This window comes from Myotis nattereri (assembly GCF_964212035.1).
Source record: "Myotis nattereri genome assembly, chromosome: 12".
In the NCBI taxonomy this organism is placed as follows: domain Eukaryota; kingdom Metazoa; phylum Chordata; class Mammalia; order Chiroptera; family Vespertilionidae; genus Myotis; species Myotis nattereri.
Genome location: NC_138087.1, coordinates 12,176,334 through 12,194,467, shown reverse-complemented (window position 1 = coordinate 12,194,467; position 18,134 = coordinate 12,176,334). Strand labels below are relative to the sequence as shown.

Sequence of the window (18,134 nt, the reverse complement as noted above, 5' to 3'; positions counted from 1 at the left end):
AACCAGCAAAGCTCCAACCACAGGGCCCTGCAGACTCCGGGCATGGTAACTGGTAGCAGTTGGCATTCATATTAGCTGTTATTCATCTTATCGCTGATTTATCCGGATACTCTAGACAGAAAACTACATTGTCAACAACTATGCCGTTCGCCTGAAACTAATATAAAGTAATATGGCAAATAAAGATAGAAAATGACAACTTTCCATCTCACTGGGCAGGAAAACCTCACCACCTTTCATCCAGAAGGACCTAACCACGTCGTTGGACTCACAGTTGCCTGAAAGGGTAAAATTCCTACCAACATCCCGAAAGCAGGTCCCGTGGAGAAGGCCAGTGCCGCTCTCAGCCACTTCTCCTGGGGCCCAGCAGGTGTTAGAAAGAGCTCCCACACGTTTTTAAAAAATTCACACCTAGAAACTTTGCTTTCGTAACCATGGAAACCTTGCAGTCTCCTATCATGTCAGCATGACCCCGAGGCCCACTTGGCACGCTTGGCATGGAATTAAGGCGTATGTGTGTGTGGGGGGGGGGGGGGAGGAGCGAGAAGATCACACCTACCCAGCAGCCAATAATGGAGCCCCAGAGTGGCCTTGCAGCCAAATCCTTTTTAAAAGCTGCATTTCTGCCCCCTCCCTCCCCCACCCCGCTTCGGCTCACTTCCCAGCGCGAGCCTGGCAGTCGCACTCCAGGCCCCGAAGTGGCTAAAGTCGCCCTGGACGCAGGCCCTGGGCGCGCACGAGTGGACCCGGGCTCCAGGAACCGGGGGTCCCCAGCTGCGGCTGCCGGGCCGCTACCCCTCCCGGGGCCAAGTCCCTCCCGCGGGGCGGGGCGGGGTGCCCGGCAGACTCCGCCCCGCCCCCCGGCCCCGCTCGGACCCTCCCGGCCGCGCTCTGGCCCCGCCCCTGCCCCGCCCCCTGGCGGCCGGCCGGGTGGCGCGGGGAGGGGCCCGGGGAGGTGGCAGCGGGTGGACCCGTGCAGCTCGCGGAAGCGCGCCCCGCAGCGCCCTGGAGCGGCCCCGGAGCAGCGTGGAGTCCGCCTGGCCCCCGAGCCCGCCGTGCAGTCCCGGTGAGTGCCGACCCGGCCGACCCGACGTCGCGGGCGGGAGCGCGGCCGCCCTGTCCCGGGAGGAGCCGCGCGAGCCTCTTTCGCGGCGTCCGGGCCACGTTCCCGAGCTCGACTCCGGCGCTGGGCGGCCCGGGACGGGAGAGTCCGGGAGGCCGAGGGGAGCATCGGGGACTCGCCCTCCCCGGGGACTGACCTCCTCGCCTTGTCCCCAGCCCGTGCCGCGCGGGGCGCAGGGGTCGGGGCCGGAGTGGCTCCCCTCGCCCCGGCGCCTGGGTGTGCGCGCCGCCGGGAACCCTCCCCAGGCTGTGCCGGCCGAGCGGGCAGTCCTGACTCCGAGGAGGGTGTGCGGGCCTCCCGGGTAGGCCTCGCCGGGCCCGCGCCGGCCGGACCGGGAAATCCTCACGGCGGTGCCGGCCGATCGGCAGTCCACACCAAGTGGCGGGAGGAAAACGGGCGAGGGGACAGCACCCCTGGGTGGCAGAGGGAAGGGCTGGCGCGGAGCACATCCTGGTAGATCAGAGAGCAGCGGGGAGCAGGGGCCGCTTCCTCAGTCCGCCCGCACGCGGAATGGCATGTCTTCCTTCCTGCACCGCGCAGAGCGCCTGGGGGTCAGGGCCGTGGGGCACAGCCTCCGGGACAGCAGTTCTCAGACTTCTGGGGAGACTCAAACCCCCTATCCACTCTTAAATAGGAGTGTACTAAGGAGCTTTTGTCTATGTGGGCTATATCCTTCGATACTTACCATCTACAACAGAAATGTTTATTTTAAAATAATAGTGGTCCTGTTATAGTTAGCCTACCATGTTCTTCTGAAAGTGGCCATGTTGTCCAAAACAGAATGTTACCGAGAAGAGCGACATGTTGCATTTTTGCAAATTTCTTTGATGTCAGGTTTCATAGTAGGCGGCCGGATTCTTCTATCTGCTTCTGCATTCGGTCTTTGCAAGATCACGTGCCATGTAGCCTTGGAAAACCTCCCTGTGTGTCCTCCTCAAAACCTGAGCGTGGAAAAGCAAACAGCCCCTTGGTGTTATTGCAAAACTGGTGTTGACCTGTGGACTCCTAGGCTGCCCGGTTCCGCCCCACACCCTGAGAACCACTGGTGCGGGGAATGCTCCCGAGGCTTAAACCTAGGGCCCGGCTTCTTGTTTGCGGTCCTTCCTCTGAATGGAGCACGCGCCAGCCCATGCCATGGGCAGCGTTAACCTCTGCAATTTGGGACCAAGTGCTGGGGCCCCACATACGCGAGGATGAGCCCTGCTGGCCTCCTGAAGGCTCCGCAGGGCTCACAGGTGGCTTTGGTTGTTTCTGTGCCTGCAGAGCGACCTGTCTGCATCAGGGTCCCGAGAAGAGCCCACCGGGAGCTTGTGTGGAGTGTGCAGGGGTCTGTGTGACTGTGACCAGAAGTTATCTCTGCAAGAACAGGAGTGCGTGCATGCTTTTGTCTGTCTTTGCTCTTTGCTCATGTCTGCTTGCAGTTGCATAGCCTTGAGTTTGTTGGAAACTGACTCCCCAGCCTTGGTGCTCTGGCACTTTCCACGTGCAGAGGTGTGTCAGTGAGGGGCCCTTGCTGCATCCTTCCTGCTGTGTGGTAGGTGGGCTCCCTCTCTGGTTATTTCCTCCACGCCAAGTTCGGTCAGCACAAGTTCAGAGAGAGGTGACATACGTCCTAGACAAGGAGTTCTCTAAGTCTGTCCCTTCCGCTCCTCCATCCACAGGGCCTCTTGTGCTCCGCACTGCAGCCGCTCCCTTGGAAATGGTGCAGGCACGCGGGCGTGTTGCATCTGTAGTTACACTCCCTGCAGATAGGAGCAGCCAGTGGATCTAACCTCTGAGCACCTGCTCTGTTCTTGGTATAAAGATATGTATTGACCTACTTACCTTGCCCCAGCCCGTGCCCGGCTCTGCACTGGATCCTGGGGAAAGTAGGAGCAAACACAGATTCGGCCCCGTCTTACGGGAGCTTCCCGTCTGGCGGTCCCCCAGGGAACTGCTGGCTCATTGAGACAGAGTGTCCACAGGAAACATGGCCCTGGGTGAGGACCAGCTCCCCTTCCAGGTGTGTGCTTCAGGGCAGGTGCTGAGAAAGCCAGGCCCCAAACTGTGAAGCACTAATAAAACCAACGTTTATGGCCGCGCGCCTAGCCAACAACTTCCTTTGCCTTCCTTCCTCCGCTGTTTTGTGGAGGGAGTCCCTCCCGGTGAGGCAGCCGGACTCTACGGGGAAAGGAGCTCCAGCCGGGTCTCGGTCACCAGCCCGGTCCTGGGCAAGGCACTTGCTCTCTCGGGGCCTCAGTCTCCTCGTCTTTAAAGTGAGAGCTTGGGCCACCGATGTCCCAGGTTGGGACACTGCGGATGTCTGGAGGGGCCAGTGTTTTGCTGGAGCCGGTTGGCACTAGTGTTTGTATGCATTTCTTCCGGTTCCGTTCCAGTGGCATCACATGTTTTAGCTTGGAGTAAGCCATCATCCGTGTATGGACACCACGGAAATCTGCCCTGAAGTCAGGGCTCCCCCACGCCCTGCACGTTGTTAAAGGTTTACCAGCACACCGTTGCTGTTGTCAGAGCAGGGCGATTTTCCTCTGTATTTTAATAGAAAACAGACTGATTAGGCAGGACAAAAACACTGGGTATGGGGTGCGTGATTCAAGCTCTCCAAATTTTTGATAGGGGGAAAAATAGTGTTTTCACTATATTCTAGAATATGCATCAGCATATTTCTGTAAAGAGTCAGATAGCATTTTACACTCTGTGGGCTCTCCTGTCTCCGTTGCGACTATTCAGCTCTGCTGTTGTAGTGTGAAAGCAGCCAGAGACTATATGTGAATGAATGGACACAGCTGAGTTCCAATAAAGCTTTATTTATAAAAACAGGTGCTAAGCTTCAGTTTGCTGACCCCTGTGCTAGAATGTCGAAACAGGAGCCATGCTTCAAGCAGGTAGTTTCATGGGAAAGGAAATTCTTTAGGACTTTATGCATGAATACTAGGGACTTGATATTCCAAGATAGACATGGCTAGAGTGACAACAGCCAAGGACTTGGAATCAAAGGAGAATCCATAGTCGGTTATTTAAAGGAAGGCCGAGTATGTTCAAGTTTTGAGGACACAGCCATGGGTGGGGGAGGGAAGGGGTGTCTTTGTTCCCAGCTGTCTCTCTGGAGCCGTCTTGGACATGCTGGGATGGAGGGACCTGCAGCGTAGCCCAGTGTGATTTTGGGTGTCCATTGGTTGGAGCATCATCCTGTACAACAAAAGGTTGCAGGGGTTCGATTCCCAGCCAGGGCACATACCTACGATGTGAGTTTGATCCCCATTCAGGGCGTGTGTGTATGGGAGGCAACTGATTGATGTTTCTCTCTCTCTCTTTCTCCCCCCCCCCTTCCTTTCTCTCTAAAAGTCAATAAAAGCATATCCTCGGGTGAGAATTAAAAAAAGAAAATAAAAAGAAAAAAATCTCATTATATGTATATAGGTTATACACTGTAAAGGTACATTGTGTGTATGTATGTGTAAATGGGCATTTGTGTGTCTATATATGTACCTAAGTCATATGGGTGTGTGCTTACATATTCCATCTATTTAAAATTGCCTTATAGATGTTTGGGAGACAGATATACTGAACTATTAAAGTTATAGTTAGTGTGGAATGGGTGGAAGAAGACAGTGGACTTTGTTACATTTTGTGATACCATATGTGTGCCTCCCCTGCAGCATTCATGTATTGCTTTTACAACCTGAAAACAAAACTAAAATCCCAACAACCTGTATTTTAAAAAAGAAGATAGTTATTTCTCTAGTAAAAAAAAAATGTTACTGCAGCCTCCTCTCCCCCAATAAAGAAAATCATGTTCATTGTCACATCATGGTTCTGAACAAGTGTGCATGGTCCTGGTATATATATTAATGCAGAATAATCTTGAGCAACAGCCCTCTCAGATCGGAATATTTCGTTAGACAGCATTGTTAGATTTAAGCCCCAGATCAAAGTGTTCTTTACTGGACTATCACACAGCCTTTACAATGGTGTTGTAAAATGCTATTTCACAAAGTAGCCAGAAGTACAGTTAATTAAAAAACATATTACCCAAGAATATTTCCCTGTGATCCTGTTTTTCAAGGAGAGGAAGCATGTGCCTGTCTGTGTGGGTGTGCACACGCGTGGGCTGAGGCCAAGGCTCTGCCACGCACCGAGGGCTTTTCTCTGCGCTCTGGCTCTAAATTGTCTTCACTTTGCTTATCAATATTTTCTAGCTAGTATTCAAAAAGTATTAAATTTGATATGACAAGTATTCAGTTGGACAGGACCAAAAATACGCCCTACAGTTACCTGTACACCTAGTATGTGAACAACCCGGTAGCCTTCATTTGTCTTAGACAGACTTACCACCCACTTGCCTGGGAGCAGACCCCTGCAGCTCCCTTCCCCCCAGTGGGAAGTGGGGGACCAAGGGCCGAGTGACAGGCGTGGGGAACCGAAAACAGGCCCACTGCCAGGCCGTCGTCACGCTGTGCTGCCAACTTCCCCGTGGCGTGGGCTCCAGCCTCGGTCCACCCTCTCCCTCCAGTTGACCCAGAGGTCGGAAAGTTCTTCATCAACACCATCATCTGAGAAGCCATCAGCTGACCCCCTCCCTAGATCGCCTGCCCTTCATTTCTTTTTTGGCCATTTTTAATGGAAAATGTCAGACATATGAAGAAGTGGAGAGTAGATACCTCCAGCTCAACCAATAGGAACGTTAACATTTGGCTGATTTTGTTTCATATATACTCGTTTTTCTCTCTGACATCCTCATTTTCAACTGTATAAATGAACAAAAAATACTCCTCTTTGTTGTGTCTTTTTAGTAACAAGCATGGACTGACTGCTGTAGCCAAACCTTTACACTCTTCTGCCCCAGTGTCAGCACCCCTCAACCACCGAGTGGACCTTGAACGCTTGCTGTGCTGTCCCGCTCTCTGGGCCGTGTTTGCTCTGCCGTTTAAATGTGTCTTCCCTCCCTCCTTCTCCGCTTCTCTGCAAAGCCTTTCTCTACTCCCCTCGTTCCAGCTGTCTCCCAGGGACCTTTCTTATGGTCCTTATCCTGCTATAGTGATTTGTGTGCTGATCTGGTTAGATTTATTTGTATGAAGCAAAGAAGTGTTTTCCTTGTCTTCAGTGTTACTTAGCAATGCTTAATGCAAAGGAGACACTTAAAGAATAGATGCTACATTAATTTGAATCAAGTTCATTGAAGGGAATTTTTTTTTTAATCCTCACCTTTTTTCCATTGATTTTTAGGGAGAGTGAAAAGGAGAGGGAGAGACAGAGAGAAACACTGATGTGAGAGAGACACATCGATTGGTTGCCTCCCACATACCCCCGACCAGGACCAGGAGCTGGCAACCAAAGCATGAGCCCTTGACCGGAATCAAACCTGGAACCCTTCAGTCCGCAGGCCGATGCTCTATCCACTGAGCCAAACCGGCTAGGGTGAGAAATTTTTTATTATAAAAGAAATGCATCACATTGAAAGAAAAATTCACAGATCCCGCCTAGCACCAAGAACATTTGATGTCACCTGTGAGGATTTTAAAACATTTTAAAGCATTGTGACGAAAAGACTTCAATTTGATCTGTTACCATTTTTTTCAAATACCTATCTGGAGCCTTTAGGTCTTTTCTGATTTTATACTGTTTTTCCCCCAGTAGATAAGAGTGGCTCTGGATGGATTTCAGAGTATCCATAGTGTTTTAAAATGTAGATTTAGCCGAAACCGGTTTGGCTCAGTGGATAGAGCGTCGGCCTGCGGACTGAAAGGTCCCAGGTTCGATTCCGGTCAAGGGCATGTACCTGGGTTGCGGGCACATCCCCAGTAGGAGATGTGCAGGAGGCAGCTGATCGATGTTCCTCTCTCATCGATGTTTCTAACTCTCTATCTCTCTCCCTTCCTCTCTGTAAAAAATCAATAAAATATATTTAAAAAAATAAAATGTAGATTTAAATCTTCAGTAAAGAAATGGGCCATATTTAGAATCCCCCTGCCCCATGAAGTAAGGGGATAGCAATCTCATGAATGATGGTAGGTCACAGGTATAGAGTTCCCAGCGTGCACTGTGCTTCCCTCGGTTGCCTTGTTTAGTTATACAGCAGCCACTGTGAGCTGGGCAGAGCAGTGCAGGCCAGGTATTGTTCCCTTAAATCTGCAAAGAAGTAACTGAGCTTTAGGAAGGTAAGTGAATCTTGAATACTTACCTCCAGAAAATGGCAGTCGGAGTTTTGGTGTTGATTGGAAACCAGAGGGCTTTGAGATTCTATGTTGCAAACATGCAAAGACAGGGATCTGTCTTTCTGAGCATTATATGTCTTTGGGGAGACATACCAGGCTCTTGAGGTAAGTAAGTATGTGTCCCTTACTGCCATAGAACTACTAAAGCAGCGGTTCTCAACCTGTGGGTCGTGACTCCTTTGGGGGTCGAACGACCCTTTCACGGGGGTCACCTAAGACCATCGGAAAACACATGTATAATTACTTATTGTTTTTGTGATGAATCACTATGCTTTAATTATGTTCAATTTGAACAATGAAATTGGGGGTCACCACAACATGAGGAATTGTATTAAAGGGCCGCGGCATTAGGAAGGTTGAGGACCACTGTGCTACTTGAAACTATTTATTGCACCATGTTGGTGTGATGGGCAGAGTGGGGGGTCTGCCCTGGACACATGGGCCAGTTGTTTCTGATTCCTTGTGTTCTGCTTTCGTCTTTGCTTTAAAAGTTATCTACCTTCTGATGAGTTGGCAAGGCTAGTGCATGAGTGCTGGTGTGAGTCTCATTCTGTTCTTGACGTAAGATGACTCTGGGCAAGCCCGTGTTTGGATGGTGTGATTTGCTCAAGCAGATGTTTACGGAGCACTTAATTATTCCTTATCCTCGTCATTCTTTTAAGACAATTATTGTGACATTTCAGAGCACAGCTCACGCCATGGCATCATTCACAAAGAAGCTGCTTCAGGGTAAGACAGTGCCCTCCCACCTCATCGCCAGGTCTGACTCTTCAGTTGAGGAGGGGTGAAAATCGTTGCTGACCGTCTGTTCTATGCAAGAGCTGCGCCAGGGCAGCCGTACCAAAAGTACGGTTGTGTCATCTGGTGGGGCCTGACAGCCTCGCTAGTCTGCAGGATGGTATGCTTTATAAAACCCCTGTTTGCTCAGGTAAGGAGTGAGTTGCTTTGTTTGTGCCGGTGATGTCTATACTGGTGACAGCAACCCACCCTTTAAAAGTTAGCTATCATATAAATGTTGCCAAAGTTAAGGATATTTTAGGGGAAATAGAGGTTGACTAGCTAGTCCTCACATGTGTACCTTTGAGTTTGAAGATTGTTGTAATGTGAGATTTAATTTTTTTAAATCCATTGGGCTAATTTGAGTCCTTATGTGAGGAGTGACTATAAAATGCTGTCACTTGTGCAGCCGGGGCACCAGGGGGCCTTGGTCTGACTCCCAGCTTGGCCAGGTACCAGTCGCTAGACCTTGGCAAGTTCCTGAACCCCTCTGATCCTCGATAAAATGGGATGGTGATGCCTTTCTCACGCAGCTGCTGAGAGACCATATTACACAATGTGGGTGAGGTGCCTGGCACCCCACAGGCGCCCAGCACATGCCATCGGGCCCAGTGCTGGCGGAATGATGTGGCGCTCATGGCATAATGCCTGGTGATTGCTGCTGTTCTTCTGCTTTCCGTCCCAGCCCAGAGCTCCTGAGCTCCAGGCCCAGGTATGCAGCTGCCTGCTGGATGTCGTCACCCCAAATCCACCCCAACATCCTGGTTCCCATGTTAGTCATTGGTCCTGCCAGTTGCGCCCAAGTGCAGACATAGGCGCCCTCCCAGACCTCTCTGTCTTCAGTGCTCACCCTGCGTCCATCCTGCTTTCCTCACTCGTGCTGGGATTCTTGAACTTGTCTAACTCAAAAGGGGAGCCACTGGCCCTAGCTAGTTTGGCTCATGGATAGAGGTCGGCCTGGGCACTAAAGGGTCCTGGGTTTGATTCCGGTCAAGGGCACGTGCCCGGGGTTGTGGGCTCAGATCCCCAGTGGGAGGCGTGCAGGAGGCAGCCAATCAGTGATGCTCTCTCATCATGGATGTTTCTATCTCTCTCCCTTCCTCTCTGAAATCAATAAAAATCTTTTTTTAAAAATAAGAGATCGAGAGCCTCTGTTCTCTTTTCCTGATGTGACTGCAGTAGCACCGTAGCCTGCCTCCCTGCCGCCTGGCCCTGAGTCAGTCCCCACCACCACCAGGCTGATCTCTGACAGTCAGATCAGGTCTTGGAGACTGCAGCTTAGGACCCTTTACTGTGCATTCTTGTCTTCAGGATGAATCCGAACCCGTCTGTGAAGTCCCTCATGATGTGGACCCTGCCCTCCTTTTCCTCTCGGGCCTGCCCAGCGTGCACCCTGTAGGACTCCCACCTCCGGGGCCTACGCATGTGCTGTTTTCTGCCCGTAGTTTCTCTTCCTGACTCTCTCCCGCTGGCTGTGTCCTTCTGGAAGGCTCCTGCAAGGTGTTGCCTGTACCTGGAGGCCTTCCTCACACCTCCCAGGCAGGTTAAGGTCACCCTCCATCTGCCACTACCTCCCGACCAGTCTGTGTGTGACCAAAGCACAGGGGCTTTTATCCCTTTGTCCTGGTGGTCCATAAATGTCCGCATTAAGCTCATGAACCTGGGCCAGGCCCTTCTCTTGAACAGCTCAGCCACCAGATGTGTCATGGCCTAATCCAGCCGTGGGAAAACTACGGCCCGCGGGCCGGATCCGGCCCGTTTGAATTGAATAAAACTATTGAAAAAAAAGACCGTACCCTTTTATGTAATGATGTTTACTTTGAATTTATATTAGTTCACACAAACACTCCATCCATGCTTTTGTTCCGGCCCTCCGGTCCAGTTTAAGAACCCATTGTGGCCCTCGAGTCAAAAAGTTTGCCCACCCCTGGCCTAATCCATTCTATTACTTGTCACATCATGGACCCAGTGAAGTTGCCTCTGCGTGTGGATACCATGCCACTGTTGGGTGGGTACCCTGAGACGGGCCAGGGCACAGGGCTTAAGAGCCGGGCCTTAGAGCCGGTGGACTTGGCTTTGCGTTCCATTCTCCCTGCCGCACACCTGCAGCCTGGTTCCGGGGTCTCAGCTCCTGACCACACAGCCCCGCTGCTGTGGGCCCAGCCAGTGCGGGTCAGAAGCCAGGAGCATCGGGGCCTCCCGCCAGCTGCCTTCCTTCTGGAAAACCAGTAAACATACGGGTTTATACCTCCAGCTTCTGAGAGCTTGTCTATCGTGAGTCATCATTCTTGAGTCCAAGCAGTTCTGAGGTGGGTGGGGTAGATGCCTTCTGAAACTGGGTGAAGCCATGGAGATAAAGGCTGCCCTGGGAGGCCTGGGGCAGCCCTGAAGCCAGCCTCTAGTGGGGACACTCTTTCTCAAATCTGAGTTAGACAAGGTCAAGATTCTAGGAAATGAGTTCGGGGGCTGGAGGACATCAGGCTGCTTTCGTAAGGAAAGGGTGTCGACTACGTGTGCTCTGTGATGCTCTAACACCCCAGCTGCCTGCCCCTACGCCTGCTCTCAGGACTGGGCTGCGGTAGGCCTTGGTTGGGGTGTCTCACGTGTCAATTTGGAAGCCCCACTGGTGATGGGGGTTGCTGCAGGGCAGGGGACCCACGTTCTAGGAAAGCTGAGCACTGACCTTCACGAGGAAAGGAGGAGGTCGGGAGCAGAGCTCGGGCTGGGTCAGGACCCCTGGTTCTGAGGAGGCCCGTCCAGCTTCGTCCTTTATTTCCCGGCCAAATGTTTCCTGACCCCAAGATGCCTTTCTTTTCTCAGTGCATCTCTGGAATTATAAATTCTCAAGTTCGCCAAGACTTCTTGGGGAAACTCTGCTTATATTCGCCCACTATTTCATTCTTTTGAGTTAGTGGTAATGCAGTTGATATGAAGTGAACTTCAAGGACGTGTGGGGCTAGCCTTTCTCCTTGGGGATTGCGTATGATATTGTGCCCCCTTGGTTGCTGCCTAGCACTCGGGAGCCTCGAAGAGGCAGGCATTTTACTTTCTGGCCAGAAAGTGAAGAGCAGGGGCTGCTGGTTTAGGCAGTGTAGCGGCCATGGCCTGGCCCCCCAAATCCTGACCCTTGCCTTTGGCAGTGGCTGTGCCGAGTGAGTCATGATCATTTTAGGATACATCCTGGAAATTTCCAATGTTACTTCATAATGAGGTTCAGAAACAGAAGGGTTAGATTTGAGGAAGTAGCCACTTTTTAAATGCAGTCTTTATATGACAAGTTAATTTCTTACCCAACTTGAACAAATTCAGATGTTGGAAATCTACAGTTTAAACCAAAGGTAGAGCTAGGAGAGTACTCTGTAGTTTGTCTTCAGTCAAAATCGCTAGAGTGGCCTGCTCTGTCCTCCTCTTGTCCTCTTTTTCTGCACTCATTCGTGCCTTTCTCAGACCTACCTCAGGGCCTTTGCACGTGATCTTACCCCTCCTCCAGATTGCACGTAACTTGTTCTCTCGCTTCCTTCAAGGCTCTGCTCGAGTGGCTCCATGTCAATGAGGCCTGCCTTAATCTCTTGACGTCCTTCAAGGCCCCAGCACTCCCCACTGCTCTCACCCTGCTTTATCCACACAGCTGCTCACTGTCTGACATTGCTTGTCTAGTTATGTATTTGTTTAGTCCTTCTCCCTCCACTAAAGTGGAAGCACCATGAGGGCAGGAACTTTGTCAGTTTTGTTCCTGGGTATATCCCTACTGCCTAAAACAGTTTGTGGCATATGGATACTGTAAATATGTATTGAATAAATGAATGAAGGAATAAGTCAGATTTTTTTTCACTTGGTAGGGCCTTTTTAGATCATCGACTAACCTTATGTTACAGATTAGGAAACCGAGGCACAGAAGGTAATGTGGCTTATCTGAAATGAAACGGAATCATTTAAAAGCTGTTAGAACTCTTGAAAAGACCTAGGGATATAGGTGGAGGATTCTGGTTGATTGTCAAGTAGAAAACAGATTAACTTAAAAATTTAGTAAAAAGAGACAAGTCGTTGTGTGATGGCAGAGCTTTCTGATACAGAAGGCAGACTCATGTTCATTTTTAAAGTGTCAAGTGCACCTTGCATGTAAATAGAAAAGAAAACTGTGTTGATGGATTTGGTTTTACTGTTATAAAGCCATTTCCCTCTCCAACTCCCTCCTTCTGCACTACTTCTTCTCTTTTTCATTCTCTACCAAAACAGGCAATGGCTCTTATCACTTCTCTTGCAAAATTCTTTCGATTACAAGTACCACATTCAAGAGATTTTTGTTTTTGTTTTTTTTAAATTACTTTTTATGATTCTAAGAGGATCAAAGAGGCAATCTGGTCTCTGGAAAAATTCAGAGATACTTGGGCTACTCCAGTTTCCTAGATGCATCTGCAAACAAGTCATCTCTCGCTCCCCGCTTGGCGAGAGAACCAAGTTAACAGGCCGTGGTGGTTTGCTGGCCTGAACGGTCCTGACCTCAGGCTTGTTTATGGTCACATAGACATCCTTGGAATCTCACTTTGGTCAAAAAGTTGTTTATAAGTAGAATGACGTTCGGATACATGACCGTCCGTTTAGGAGTGGGACCAATTAATTTCTCTTTAAACAAACAAACAGAAAAAGCAACATATCTAATTTTTATAGTGAACTGAATTGAACTCTAGAGATGTAGTGATATTTGCTTTTGGAGTTGGAAGCCATGATAATTCAGGTGGGTGTTTTTAGGAAAGTGAGAAGAGAGGAAGAGAGGCAGGTAAACCACATGAAATACAGAAGGAACTCTTTTTGTTGTTTGCATACATTTTAAAAATCTACTGTCCTGGAAACTGACACCTGTGCACACTGTGTACCCCCTAAGGCCCATCCCCCCCAGTTTGGTCCATCCTCCCACCCCTTGCTGACTGGCGTCCTGCTGCTCAGGGTTCCTCCTCTCCTCTGCTCCTTCCCACAGGTGCATGGAAAGCCTGGGGTTGGCTGTAGGGCCCACTCATCTCTATGCCTCTCTATGTCCTTGGGCAACATAAGAGGATCCAACTCTTGACAGCAGAGGCAGCTAAGTCTTGGAGTTATATTCTCCAAAGGCAGGAAATGATCTGAAGAAGTGAATCTTATTTTATCTGATCACTGGAGTTTGGCTAAAGTCAGTCGAGTGTTCCACACATCTCTACAGATCTGGCTATGCCAACTCGCATCTCTGTGTGGCATTCACCGTGGCCTGGGTGTAGGGTCTGAGGTGGTCTCCTAGCAAGGTGATGGTGTAGCAGTGTTCTGCCCGGAATGCTGTACCCAGGCTCCCTCCGAAGGCCCACGGGCAAGATTGCTTGCTGCCTGGGCTTGGACGTTCAGTTTGGGTTACAGATGGCAAAGCCTACTACTGATCACAGAGGGATTTTGCCCGTGACTTCAGCTAATTGACCACTTCCCTTGCTCTACCCATCCAGGTTCACGATACACCCGAGCATGGGCTGAAATGGAACATCGGATTGTAGGGCCTACCCTCCATGTGCAGGGGAATCTTGTAGACTGCAAGCCTGAAGATCAGAGAGAGGCCAAGGGCGGTCCTTGCTTCTCCGGGGTTAGAGTCTCATCCACATCGTCGCTCAGTCAGGTCCTGCCCGAGATGAGAACATTTGGTCACCAGAGGCCATCTCTGTGTCCCTCAGTGTGGCCTGTCTGGCAGACACGCAGTTTACGAAGGAAGAAATTCAGATGTATGACAGACAGATGGAAAAGTATTCATCTTCACTAGCAATTCAAGAAATACCCAAGATTAGCTTTTTAATCCCTCAATCTGGCGAATGGTAAAAACGAAAATTATGTTGCCTGGTTTAGGCAACTCCATTCACTGCTCCAGACAAGGGTCACAAACCTGGAACAGCCTTCCCCGGCACCCTGGTGCCGTGTGACCGGTGGAGATGGGCAGAGCCTCTCTCCCGCCGTCCTACTTCTAGGAATTGAAAGCTCAGAGTTTATTTTAAGGAAATGGATTAAGAACCTATTCAAAGAAATGTTTGCAGAGGTTGTAGCATTGTTTGAATGTAAATATTTGGAAACAACCTACGTACAGATGGTCCCCAGCTTATGATGGTGCAAAAGCCATACGCATTCAGTAGAAACTGTACTTTGAATTTTTAATTTCGATCTTCTCCTTAGCTAGCAATAGGCAATATGCTACTGTCCCATGATGCTGGGCAGCAGTAGTGTGGTGATTTTGCCCAAGTAGGCATGTGTGTGTGTTCTGAGCATGTTCTGTCGGCCTGGCTAAGCTATGTTATTCAGTAGGTTAGATATAATAAGTGCATTTTCGACTTAGGATTTTTTCAACTTACAATGGTTTTAGCAGGATATAACCCCAGCATAAGTTGAAGAGCATGTGTATTTTATTAAGGATTTAAGTAAATGGTTATATATCTGAATGACTGATTTTTATGGTATAGTTAAAAGTGATATTAAATATCATATGATTGCCCTATAAAGTTGTTTGTGGTCTATTGCTGAGTGAGAAAAGCAATTTACAGAACAATGTGAAGTTTATAAAATATCATATGATTGCCCTATAAAGATGTTTGTGGTCTATTGCTGAGTAAGAAAGGCAATTTACAGAACAATGTGAAGTCTGATCCATTTTGTTAAGAAATTCAAATACGTTTTAAAACCATGTTAAATGAAACCATAATACAGATTGAATTTTCTTTTTGTTCACTGCATTTTTTAACATTTCTGCAATGAGCATCTATTTCTCAGTGTAATATTTTTAAAGTTATCACCACCTACCAAGATGGGGTTCACCAACAAGCTTGATACCTGCTAGGATTCCATAGGACGGAGACGGGGCGCGGCTGGGGTGAGAGGAAGGGGTGCAGCTTGGATTGACTTCTATGAGTATGGAGTTGTCCATCTAAAGTTAAGCATGAGCCGCTTCACTGCGTTGGTGGGTAATGGAGGACACGTTTTGGGGAGTAAGGTGGGTTTATCTAAAAAGTCATAGTCACAGATTTACTTTTAAAGAAATCCTCATCAGACACGATTAAAGAAAGAACTGCATATTGTAGTTCCAGAAACGTTGTGGACTGTTTTACCATCTTTTCAAAAGACATAGCTGCCAAATTCTCATTTTATAGAGACTATGCCAGTGATAGAGAACCTATGGCACGCGTGTCATTTTTTGGTTGATTTTTCTTTATTAAATGGCATTTAAATATATAAAATAAATATCAGAAATATAAGTCTTTGTTTTACTATGGTTGCAAATATCAAAAAATTTCTATATGTGACACGGCACCAGAGTTAAGTTAGGGTTTTTCAAAATGCTGACACGCTGAGCTCGAAAGGTTCGCCATCACTGGACTATGCCTTCCTGTGTGAAATATCCTCTGAAGATATTTATGTGAAAATTGAAAATGGCTGCTTCAGCTTTTAAACTAGTAAATAGTAAATGAATCCATGATTATGGAAAATAGAATTTGGGTTATAGTCAATGGTGTTTAACATAAAAAGTTAAAGCCCCCCACTCCCCCTTATGCAATGTATTCTTCTACTTAGGGATAATCAGTGTTAACATTAATCTTCCTTTGTTGTACGCATTTTCAACCCAGTGGTATATGTGTGTGAATGAATATATACTAAGAGTCTTGAAGGTTTTTAAACTTAAACTTGATTCTAGTATATATATGTCTTTTCTGTAACTTTTTATGTCACTTACTATCACTAAGTGTGAGTCTGGGCTCTCATGTCTTACGTTGAATCTGAGTAAGGAGTTGTATGTTTGATGTTTATATTGATAAAGTTGATTTGCCCTTATTCTTGGGAATAAACTGTTCACTCCGGGCAGACTGTCAAAACTTAACCTTCAGTTGTTTACCCAGAGCATAGCTATCAGTCAGTTCTCTGGAATTCTGAACCCCATGGAAGGTTCAGTAAATGATTATAGAACTAAAAGTGCCAGAGGACTGTGATATGCCTACGCAGTACATTTTCAACTCTACTTGTAAAGGATCTTACGTTGTTGTTTTCCCTGCCGGAAATTTGTATTTCATTGGAGGGAAAGTCAGTTCTAATTTCTTCCATATTCCTGTGACCCCAGGCAGTTCACTCGTCTCAGGGCCTGGCTTTCCTCGTCAGGGGAATCTCTGCAGAAGACAACATTCTCTGATTCCCGCTCACACGTCCTTATCCTCCGAAGTCAGCAAATCCCTCGGGTGGGTGATGGGTTAATGCCTATCCACTATGCACAGGTGAAGGTGTCTCTGCAGGTCAAAGGTCAGTTGGCTGCAAGACTGGATGTAGTTGGGGAGGAACCCAGCTCTGGACTCTCGCCACCTTTTTGCTGGGAGCATGGTTCATTTGTTAAGTATCTCAGATCTGCCTCCCTGTGCCTAATATTTAATATATTCCATGATTTAACTTAAAAATCTGGTGTTTGACACTCTCTTCCCCATACCCACTCTTCCAGGCACAAAATGTACCTGTGATGGTCATGATATCTTATCAGTCACCTAGCTGGAATTTCAGGAAGGCTTAGCTTTGAAACACACTGTTTCTCGACCAGTTGTCAATTGTCTTGACTTTCGAAGGTGAACTAGATATAGCGAAGGGCTTGCGATGCAGTGCATGTGTCTCTTTTTGGATTACTTTCATAGAACTGTTCGCCTGTGACTGTCTGGTCAGCAGTCCAGCATCTGAAGGCAGGTGTTCAGGAAGGACAGGTCCAGAATGAGCTCCAACCTCCAAGCTGAGAAGATGCCATTTCCTCAGCTCTCCTTTCCTCTTCCTTTTTCCTTTTTTCCCTTTACCTTCAGGCCGTGCCATCTCCTTCTGCGGAACAGAAAAGGCAGCACCCAAACATATCTCCATGCCTTCCAAAAAGATAGGGTAACACGCCACCCTCTCCTAAAAAATTCACACGGACTCTCTTTTATGAGATTGAATGGGGAGCAGGTAAAACTGAAAAATGTAGGACAAAGCGGCCGCAGAGGAGGATGGGAGATAAGAAAAGAAAGGGAGTGAAACCGGATCTGTGCTTAATGTGCATGTGGAAAGCAGGCAGGCTCCCTGGCCAGTTGGTAGGGTTCCTAGACTAAACCCCAATCTTGGGACAGTTTGGGAGTCCTCAGGAGCTGGTATTACTCAAGTTTGGGCTGGGGGAGGGTTCTGGGCAGGGGAGGAGGCCGAGGAGCTCTAGATTCTACTCTGGTTCTGACGGTTCCCAAGCAAAGGTCTTCTCCCTCCCAGCCTCCTTGGAGCGCTGTTGTGTGTTGGCTTTCTCTTGGGATTGCTAAGCACTGGGGACTCCTGGAAGGGGATTCGAGACAAGGGTCATAGGGTGAGTGGAACCTTGGAGTGGCTCTGATTTCCAGAGCTCTCCCGGCTCATGTGGAGGGGTCGTTTCCCAGCTTCCAAGCAAATCCATTTTGGGGGGGGGGGGGGGTTTGCCAAAACACAGCTGCTCCTCTCTCCACCAGGGACAGGTAACAATGGCTGGCGCAGACCAAGGTACTGGGTGACCCCTGAGAAGAAGCTAAGGCAACTCCAGGCAGGCAAAACAGCAGTCTTGCCATTTCAGCGGCTCGTTTTCGGGGTGGGAAAGTTGAGTCTGGGGCAGCAGCATCCGTGACGGATCAGAGGGATAGCAGCGTGATTGCCTTTTTAAATTCCCCAGAGTTCGGTCAGTGGAATGATTAACCCGTTTCTGAGCCCACGGGTTTGTAAACTTCTCCTGGAGAAGCCAGCCTGTTTCTCATCGGTATCCGTATGGTTTTGTCCCTCCTGCCTGGCCCCGCATTTAGTGGGGATAAAGAGCAGGTCTCTTGCATTTGTGTTCCACTTCATGTTAAATGCGCTTCTCCTCAAACACTACAGCCAGTCTCTCCTTGGCACCCGGAGCTCAGTTGCATTTTTCCTCCTCCCTGAGATTCCCATTCACTTAGCCGTTTGCTCTCCTTTTGCCTCTTCAGCTTTTGCTCCATCCACTGCTTTCCCATTCCAGCTGCCGGCCGTCC

At 48.8% G+C, this 18,134-nt stretch overlaps 1 protein-coding gene across 1 annotated transcript in view; it reads left to right on the top strand.

The window, feature by feature from the left end:
- The first annotated feature begins 912 nt into the window (after positions 1–912).
- The window catches only part of ACO1 (aconitase 1), a 62,161-nt gene continuing 44,939 nt past the window's right edge, over positions 913–18,134 (top strand). The window contains exon 1 of the mRNA XM_081103406.1: positions 913–1,066. The gene's annotated coding sequence lies outside the window, so the exon portion shown is untranslated. The remainder of the gene's footprint in view (positions 1,067–18,134) is intronic.